The sequence below is a fragment of the Gopherus evgoodei genome, chromosome 4 (assembly GCF_007399415.2).
Source record: "Gopherus evgoodei ecotype Sinaloan lineage chromosome 4, rGopEvg1_v1.p, whole genome shotgun sequence".
NCBI lineage: Eukaryota > Metazoa > Chordata > Testudines > Testudinidae > Gopherus > Gopherus evgoodei.
Genome location: NC_044325.1, coordinates 127635969 through 127646244, shown reverse-complemented (window position 1 = coordinate 127646244; position 10276 = coordinate 127635969).

Genomic DNA, 10276 nt, shown 5'->3' with positions numbered 1-10276 from the left:
TTCTAAAGTGTAGATACCTTGGCATTTAGCCATCAAAGCAATGAAGTGGTCTGCAGGGACAGTGAGTTGTATAGGCCCGTGGTGCCTGGGCTCCAGCAAATTCGGAGGGCTGGCCCTGCCTGCCACCCCTACATGCCCCGGACAGCTCTGTGTTGCGGTCCCTCCCTGGCCGCTACTGTGGCTGACTACAAGGGAGTGGCGCCTGGGGCAGGCTGAGCATGGCAACCCCCTTGCCCCCCAGCAGGCAACTTTGAGGTGACTCCGGGAGCAGGAGGGGTCTTATCCTGGCTGGACCTCCTGAGCAGCATCCTTGGGGGACTTGAGTAAGTGTTGCTGCTGCCAGTGGGGAGAGGGCTGGGGAGAGTTCTCTCTGGCCCCCCATTCCAGCCCCAGGGCAGCCTGTGTGCTGCACCCCAAACCCCTTATCCTCAGCCCAGCCCCATGCCCTGCAAACCCTCCTGCACCCCAACCCTCTGTCCCAGCCCAGAGCCTGCACCCAGCACCCAAACCCCATCCAGGGCCTGCACCCCTCCTGCACCCAAACGTCCTCCCAGAGCCTGCACCCAGCACCCAAACCCCATCCAGGGCCTGCACCCCTCCTGCACCCAAACGTCCTCCCAGAGCCTGCACCCCAAGCCCCCTTCTTCAACCAAACTCCCTCTAAGCCCACACCCCAACCCCCTGCCCCAGCCCAGAGCTGCACTCAGCACCCAAATTCCATCCCAGAGCCTGCACCCCTTCCACACCCAAAATTCCTTCCAGAACCCACACCCCAAACCCCTTCTTGCACCACCCGTTCTGGCCACCACCAAAAATTATACAAACCTGCCGCCCCTGGTGGTATGCCTAGGTTTCCCCTTTCACACAGCAAACAAGGTTTACTATGCTCCAACTTTGTTCACAGGTATTAGCTGAAAAGCAGTATTATCACAGATCTTCTTAACACACAGTGTGATCTTATTTACCACTCCAAGCATATTCAAAAGCTTTCCCCCAAAATCATGCACATTGCACCTTTTCATCAGGCTTACCATCAGCCCCAAATTTTTTGTCATCAGGTTTACCATTAGCATCCACATTTTATCAAGAGGTTTAACAGTAGCACCAAACCCTGTGTCACAGATGGGCCTTTACAGGTAGCTTTTGTCATATTACACGGCATGCCTTCTGTTTAGACAGTCTGTTTTGTTCAATACCAACTGTGTTTTTCAACTCCTTCCTGAACCTTAGCATGTGTTCAGTTACTGGTTTTTCTTTTCCTTCAGTGTCAGTTTTCAATCTAATGATATCTCTGGAGATTTTGTCCTCCAGAGTCTGGAGAGGTAAGGCTGTAGGAAGATTCTGCATATTAGCTGGTCCTGTGTGGAATTGTTGTCCCAACCCCAGGACTGTCCATATGCAAGAAATCCATCTCCCCTCCTGAGGTTACCCTGTGTTCCCCAGTCCTAGCATTAGGACTTTCCCAGCCCCCTTTTTCTAGATGGTTGTGATCTGTCCTCTCTTAGTTAAGAGTGTCACTCTTTGGTCAGATGCACCTTCTCCCAGCAACTCTCCCTCAACTGCTTTCTGTGAGTTACCAGACTGGACGAAGACACCCTCCTCTCTGCCAGCTTGGTCATTTGCATGATCACAGACAATCACCACTTCCTGAGTAGAATCTGCATCCTGTCTTAAAGAGAGACAGTTAATTTCCACAAGCATATTAGGACTGGTGTCACGGAAAACTGGGACCTGGATAAGGGTACCCTCCATCACCCCCTTTTCTGTCCCTGAGAAGTTAGCCACGTGACTGCTATCCTCTAAAAGGTCAGTTACACAGCCCCCTCTTTGAACCTGAGTTACAGGTGGCATGTCTGGGTGCACAGATGCTGAATCAGCCACTCAGTCCTGGGCATCTAGTCCCAAGTCATCAGTAAGGTGCTATCATTGGGGGGGAGGAATAGCCTGCTAAACCCAGAGTTGTGAGTTCAATCCTCAAGGGGGCCATTTAGGGATTTAGGGCAAAAATCTGTCTGGGGATTGGCCCTGCTTTGGACTAGATAACCTCATAAAGTTCTGTCCAACCCTGATAGTCTATGATCATGTGCTTCCACTACTCTTTCCCCATGCTACTGGCTAGACAATGCCAATTGCTAACAGGCTTGCTTATCTCCTGCAGAAATCCTTTCCCCATTTTCCTTCTCTGGGCTCCCATCTAGGACAGCTCTCTAGAGCAGGATCTTCCCCTTGTTCAGCTGCAAAGGGTTTGCAGCTAACAACTCAAACAGTTCTCTCAGTGACAGGTGCTCCCCACCAGGAGCAGCACCAGGGTTTCTGGCACCCTAGGCAGAATTCAGGGGGTAGCATTTTGTGCGCTCCCCATAGGGCACATAGAAGCTTCTGGTTCCACTCCCATCACGCTGCCAAAGAAGGACCCTCCTCCAAAATGCTGCAGGTGACAGCAGCAGTCATTGTGCTGCTCAATTGCTTGCCACTGTTTTCCACGTTGGCAGAAGGTCCTTCTTCGGCGGCACGACGAGAGAGGAACCGGAAGCTCCCGTGCATCCCATGGGGAGCACACAAAATGCCACCCCCCGAATCCTGGCACCCTAGGCAACTGCCTAGGGTCACCTAATGGAAGCACCAGCCCTGCTCCCCGCCCTTTGGAGGAGGTGCTGCCTTCAGCTGCAGTGCAGGAGCTGGTCTCAAACTCCTTCCCCTCCCCCCAAGGCATGTTTATTCCCTTTGCTGCAGAAAAATCAGAGACTTTCTCCCTTTCCTTCAGCAGTTTTTGGGACTTTACCCTTTCCCTCTGGGGCTCCAGCATAATATTCCTTCTTGCTGCAGGAAGACACCTTAACAGCATGAGCTACAGGGGAAAATAATTTCCCATAGCATGTCTATGGGGATATCATCCACTATCCCCAGCTTTAATTCACGTTCTAACACACCAGTTTCTATGTACATTCTGGCCAAAGGCACAAGAATCCTGAAATTTCCTACTAATAAAAGCTCTGCCATCTGTCCTGGCAATGTGTCACCTTCTTGAATTACACTCTGCTTAACCACAGAAATCTCTGCACCTGTATCTTCCCATCCCAAATATTCCCTGCCATTAATTTTGGCAACCTTTATATGCTCCATGTCTCTTTCTGAAGAGGCTAATCCCACAGAACCAATATTACAAGTGTCAGGCACCTCAGAGAATCCTGTGCTGAGGACAGCAGCATTAACATGGCTACTTGTTGCCTGCTTCCTCCCAGCAGGTGATCAGTAGAATTAGTTAGCATCTTTTGGTCTTTTCTATTTCACAGGAGATTTGGGATGTGGAATAGAGGAATGGTTTTGGGGAGGTGAGTGCCCAGCCATCCTTTTTCTTCCCAGAGGAAAAACAGGATCCTCTCTTCCCACCAGATTTAACCACGCCCCTCTTTCTGTGACTTGTTCTCAGTAGATGCCTGGGTCTGCTCAAAGCCATCAGGCAGAGATGCCATCTCATCCACAGTTTTCAAATTTTTATCCCATAGACACTGTTGTACATCATCTTTATATATGCTTAGGAAATGCTCCTGAGCAACAAGGTCAAACATTTGTTCAAAAACTTTCATCACCTTTTCTCCTCACCTATTTTCCCATTAGATTCCTCATTACTCATACCAGCATTTCTCTTAAGATTTCTAAATGTCACCCTGTTTCAGGGGTAATCTGAAGTCATTTCAAAAACTGTTTCTTTGAATTTACAATAATCTAAAGCATCCTGAATTGGCATTTTATTGAGTATATTCAGAGCTTTACCAGTTAATTTTGCAATCAGGGTGGGGACTTGTCATCAGGAATCACATGAGCTTCTCAAAAGTAGTAAAATATTCTGTGACATCATCTGTCTCTTTATGTACCGGACATAACTGGTCCCATTTGTGGATTTTTGGAGAGATGGGAATCATTAGGGTGGGATGGTTCTAGTTCTGCTTTTCTAGCAAGTCTAACTGGTGCCTCTGCTCTTTTTCCATTTCCTCAGCTTCTTTGGCTTGGAGTTCTAGGGCTCATTTGTGCACTGCTTCCTTTCTGCCCACCTCTCTCTCTGCCTCCACCTGCTTTAGCTCCAAGATTCATTGGTGCTCTTTTTGTTTTTCTGCTACCTGCAGTACAGCGCTAACTTTGCAGCATCACCACTATCACTCATTGTATGCCTTTCTGCTGCTATTTCCCTTTCCTGAAATAAGCAAAGAGAAAATAACAAACTTGTAATTCTCTCTTGACTGTGTTCAGGCAACCCACTTAAAGTCTCACTTAAAATAAGGACACTAGTGTATGAAGTGCAAATCTTGATCAGAACAACAAGCTGTGCATTTCACCTAGGGGTGACCAGACGTCCCGATTTTATCGGGATTGTCCTGCTATTTGCTTGTTTGTCCCGCGTTCCGACTGATGTTCGGTTGGGACACTGGACAAACAAGCAATTTTGCCCTCCACTCTGGCACAGGCGGAGCCCGGAGGGGCTCTCGCCCCCCCAGCCCCGCTCCCTCCTTCCATCATTGGATCCCTCCCCAAATCCCTGCACTGGCCCTGCCCCCAGCCCCACCCCATCACAGCCCCATTGGATCCCTCCCCAAATCCCTGCCCTGGCCCCACCTCTTCCCCAAGCACGCAGCATTCCTCCTCCCTCCCAGGCTTGCACTGATCAGCTGTATGGTGGTGCAAGCCTGGAGGGAGGGGGTGGCCCCCAGCACTCACCCTGCCAATGGCTCCAGTCCAGCTTCTGGTGGCAGGGCGTGTGTGTGCTCCTGCAGCTTTTTTTTTTCTCCACCCCCCTCATCCTGATATTTCATCTTTGTCATCTGGTCACCCTAATTTCATCCTCCTTGCTGTGCCACTGTGATGGGATCCCCAGGGTACAACCTGGAACTGCTGTGCCACTTTAACTCTCCAGCCTGGGCTGTCTCTCACAATGCTATGTCCCTGACAAATAGCAAAACCCTCCAGGCACTGTGATCACTCAGCCATCAGCATGTGGACACGTATACCCAGCTGAATTGCATGAAGGCTTTCCAAGCTACTCATGAATTATACAGAGAGAGGCATCAGCAAATCACCCCAGCCCTCAGCCTTGCACCCCAGAAATACATCTCTACCTCAATATAACATGACCCGATATAACACGAATTCGGATATAACGCGGTAAAGCAGCGCTCTGGGGGGGCGGGGCTGAGCACTCTGGTGAATCAAAGCAAGTTTGATATAACGAGGTAAGATTTTTTGGCTCCCGAGGACAGCGTTATATTGAGGTAGAGGTGTATACCATCTTACACTTCTCAAAACTCCCTTGGACAGTGCAAGCTCATTAATTAGTTTGCCACTCTGACAAAGGGTAGTGGACATGCAACAGCCCTTGTTAACCTGATCTGAGATTCTCTAAGAACTTCAGCCACAAACACACTGTTTTAGATAAAGTAGGAAACAGGTTTATTAATTATAGAAAGAAAGATTTTAAGTGATTATAAGTAGTGGGAACAGACATTAAAGTTGATTACGTAAGAAATACAAATAAACTCAGTCTAAATTCTACAGACTAAGCAAGATTTGAATCAAGCAGTTTCTCACCCTAAGAGAGATTATAGGCAATTTACAGTTCTTTATATATAGGCTGCATTCCCTCTCAAAGTCTTTGTCTTCCAGAGAGTTTTCCAGGTGTTGAGATGGTTTAGATAACGGCATAGAGAATACATTTATAACTTTGGGGATGATACCAAGCTGGGAGGGGTTGTGAGTGCTTTGGAGGATAGGATTAAAATTCAGAATGATCTGGACAAACTGGAGAAATAATCTGACTGTAAGGAGGCGCCCTGGCTCCCCGCCGTGCCTGAGGGGGACGAGCCAGGGCAGGCGCCTCAGTGGGCGGAGTCAGCACGGCCTGTCCCCGCCCCCCGGAAGTCAAGGGGCGGGACAGGAAGTATAAAAGCCCAGCCCCAGCACTCAGTTGGAAGCAGGCTGCTGGAGAGGACAGATGCTGGTGCCCGGGCTCCCGCCGAGCCGGACCTGCCCTGTGCCCACTACCCTGAGGAGTGCTGCCCGGACCTGCCTCGCGCCCACTACCCAGAGGAACGCTGGCTGGACTTGCCTCAGACCCGGTACCCGGAGGAACGTCGGCCTGACCTGCCTTGTGCCCGATACCCCGAGGAGTGGCCTGAGGTTCCCCACGACCGGTACCGGGAGGAACCTATGGTCTGGGACCCATCAGACGATGCCGGCAAGAACCAGGTACCCAGAGAGGGGGAGATTGGAAGTAGCCCGGGGGTAGCCGACCCTGGTTTGGCTCCGGAAAAACCCGAACCCATGTCAGTGTGTTGCGGCCAGGATCCCCACTGACCGCAGCGGGTCTTGACCGCTGCTAGGGCCCCGGGCTGGAACGCAGTGGAGTGGGAGGGCCTGCGTTCCCCCTGCCACCTGTAACTGGGTGGCAGACTCCCCCTCTTCCCGCCTATTGCCACTGCTCTGCCCTGACCCAAAGGGCCAGGGCGAATTAGACTTCTGTTTGGTGCCCCGCCCGAATCAAGGGCTGGGCCCCATTGACTTTGCTACTGCGCTGCCCTGACCCAGAGGGCCAGAGCGAACTAGACTTGTGTTTGCTGTGCCGGCCCGAGCCAAGGGCCCAGGCTGATACTGTGTTTGCTCAGCCCCTGCTAGGGGCCTGAGCCTGAACTATTACTGCCCGGCCTGTCCAAGGGCCTGGGCTGATACTGTGTTTGCTCAGCCCCGCTGGAAGCCTGAGCCTGAACTATTGCTGCCCGCCCTGTCCAAGGGCCGGGGCTTATTGACTTTGAGAGCCCCGACCCCGGCTAGAGGGCCAGGGCTCTACCCTGTTTACAGACCTTATACCCCGCTCAACACCTGCCGAGGGGCTAAGCTGACCTGGACTGCAGTGCGTAAGGAGGCGCCCTGGCTCCCCGCCGCGCCTGAGGGGGACGAGCCCCGACACAACCGGCTTACACTGACATAAACAGGATGACACTCAATAAGGACAAATATTTGCTCTACTTAGGAGGGAACAATCAAAATACCAAATGGAAAATGACTCCCTAGGAAAGAGTACTGCAGAAAGGGATCTGGAGTCATAGTGGATCACAATGTAAATATGAGTCAACAGTGTAACACTGAAGCAAAAAACAAACAAACATTTGAGCGCCACATTTCAGGAAAGATGTGGACAAATTAGAGAAAGTTCAGACAAGAGCAACAAAAATGATTAAAGGTCTAGAAAACAGGACCTATGAAGGAAGATAGAAAAAAATTGTTTAGTCTGAAGAAGAGAAGACTAAGAGGGGACATGATAAGTTTTCATGTGCGCATAAAGTTTTTTTTTTTAACCTCACCTTAACCTCTGAGGACAGGACAAGAAGCAATGGGCTTAAATTGCATCAAGGGCGGTTTAGATTGGACATTAGGAAAAATTTCCTGTCAGTGTAGTTAAGCACTGGACTAAATTGCCTAGGGAGGTTGTGAGATCTCCAGATTCCTCACTCTGGCACTCCGAGTGCAGAAGGTGGGGGCCCGCAAGGATTCTAAAAATTAATAGTGGCCACACCAGGCTTGTATTAAATGCCAAAGGTTACAGTTTCTCTCTGACCTTGGATGGTAGATGCTGCCATTGCCCAAATGCAAAAACAACAACAACAAAACCCTTTGAACCCAGGAAGGCATTCCTTCCTGTGGGGTACCCTCAAGCCCTTTCTCACACACACACCCTGGGGAAGATCTGAGAAAGAAAACAAAGGAAATCAGCTTTCCACCAGCTAATTACACAACATATGCACAAACCTCTTAGGGTGCAATAACCCAGTCCTGTTCTTTAAAAAGGTAAATTTTATTAAAAACAAAAAGAAAGAAAATACATCTGGAACTTAGGCTATTGCTAGATTTAAAAAGAGGAAATATAATAATTAAGCATCAAGAATGGTTTTCTTGAGGTCCAGCTTAATGGCTACCAGCAAAACAAAAGCATTTGGGGGTTAGCACAAAGGAATCCACAAGCCTTACAGAAATAAAAGAGAGAAACCTAATCGCATCTTCCTAGACATTCCTGATCTACTTACATATCTGGGGTTTCAAATGAGTAATTCTAGGTATGATCTGATGCTTTTTCATACCTGGCGCAAGCTTTTTACAGCACTGCTGCTCTGTATCTCCTCTCCCAAGACAGCAACAACAGACAGACAAAAGGAAGATTTTTCCCAATTTTAAAAAGTTCTAGCCCTCCCATTGGCCCTTTTGGTCAAGTGCCCACTCCCTTCCTTTTACCTGTGGGCTTTTTTTACCTTTATAGGTAAAGCAAGTAGAGAATAGCTACTAACAGGGATTCTGCAGCTAGCTGGCTGGTTGGGTGTCCAACCATCCTTCCCCACCCCATTTGTCACACCACTGGAGATTTTTAAGAGCAGGTTAGACAAACAGCTATCAGGGATGGTCTAGATAATACTTAGTCCTGCAATAAGTGCAGGGGACTGGACTAGATGACCTCTCAAGATCCCTCCCAGTCCTATGATTCCACTGGGGAGCAGAATGGCCAAGCAGTGATGTCATCAACCCTCATTTAGACTTTCTTTCCAGGGGTAGACAGATCCGGGCTGTGACTTGAGGGCTAAGCAGCCCCCATTGCATACATACTCTCTCTAAGGAGTCATCAACACCTGTCTGGCTGATTCTGATGTAAATCTGCCTTACTAGTTGCTCCTTTGTTGCCACTGAAAGGCTATCTGTGGGCATCTCCCAAGTCACAACATATTTCAGTACCACAGACAGAGCAAAACTTCATAACTTCACATATAATGATATGTGATACACAATCAAATGGACTTTCACCTAAATCAGCCATTCTTTGGTAGGAAGAAAGGTGTGAGTGAAAAATTTACACCTTGACAGACCGGCTGTCCCTGAACCCCAGCTGGAGATGATTCTCCTAGAGGAGGAAAAGATATAAAAATGAGGAACAGAGGCCTCAAATCACCTCTCTCCCCTCATCTCTATCAATAATGTTTAAAAGACAAAAGAAGCAACATTGAACTGGGGGAGGGCTGAGGGAATCCAGCCAGACTACTGTAAGCATATGGTGAGGGAAATCTTTTGCTTTAAATTCACTTTGCTTGTTAAGTTACACATTAGTTTGCATTTTACTTTTTATTGCTTTGTAACCAGTTCTTACTTTTATGCCTCATCACTTATCATTAATCTATCTTCCTGTAGTTAATAAACTTGCTTTATTGTTTTATCTAAACCAGCATGTGTTTGAATGGTTTCGGAAACTCCATTTGAGATAAAAGGGTTTGTGCATATCATTTTCAATGAATGAAATGACAGACTTTCTATGAGCTTGTAGTGCCCAGAAGGAAAGAGCTGGACAGTAGAAGATGCACAAATCTGGGACTAGGAATTTACTGGTGTTGCTCTGTAACATAATTCAGGAGCGGCTGGCTAGAAGCTCTAAGATAATGCAGCAGGGAGTGAGGCTGTGCGTGAGCAGACCGGGAGTGGTTGCTCTCACAGTGAAGCACCCCAGGTTGGAGAGTTGAGAGGGCAGAGCTATTCAGACCCAGATTGTACCGTGGGGAACATCAGTTACCCCTTGCTCAGTCACCTGGGGGCCCTGGCTTTTGCTGGGCTAGATAGGCAGGTCAGCAAAGCCTCACAGCATTGGAACCCAGGATATCTGTTTTTGTTACAGGCAGGACCGGATTAATTTAGGGGCTGCCGCCCAAAGCCTCAGGCTAAGGGGGAGCGCCACAAGCCAGGATGAGGTACGTGGCTTCTTTTCACCCAGACTGTGGCAAGCCTCCGCACTGGAGGCTGCACATCGGTCCCCCAGCTTCGGCACCCCCCGACCCTGAGGCAGGGGCCATCAGTGCTGGCTTGCCCATGTGCCCCTGCAGCCCCTAGGTGAGGGGCATTCAGAGAATCTCTCTGTGCTGCCTCCAGCCCAAGTGCCAGCTCCGCAGCTCCCATTGGCCACAGTAACTGTGCACCATGCAGAGCAGACATGCCAGCCACCTCGGGGAGCAGAGCAGCATGGAGCCAAGGCAGGCAGGGATCCTGCTGTGCCACCAACCAGGAGCTGCTCGAGGTGAGTGCCTCCTGGTCAGAGCCTGCACCCTAGAGCTCAACTCCCCTACCCCAGCCCTGAGCCCCCTCCCACACCCAAACTCCCTCCCAGAGTCCTCATCCCCAGCAGCATCCCAGCCTCCTGTCCCAGCCCTGAGCCCCCTCCTGCACCCAAACTCCCCCCCCAGAGCCCTCACTTCAAACCTCT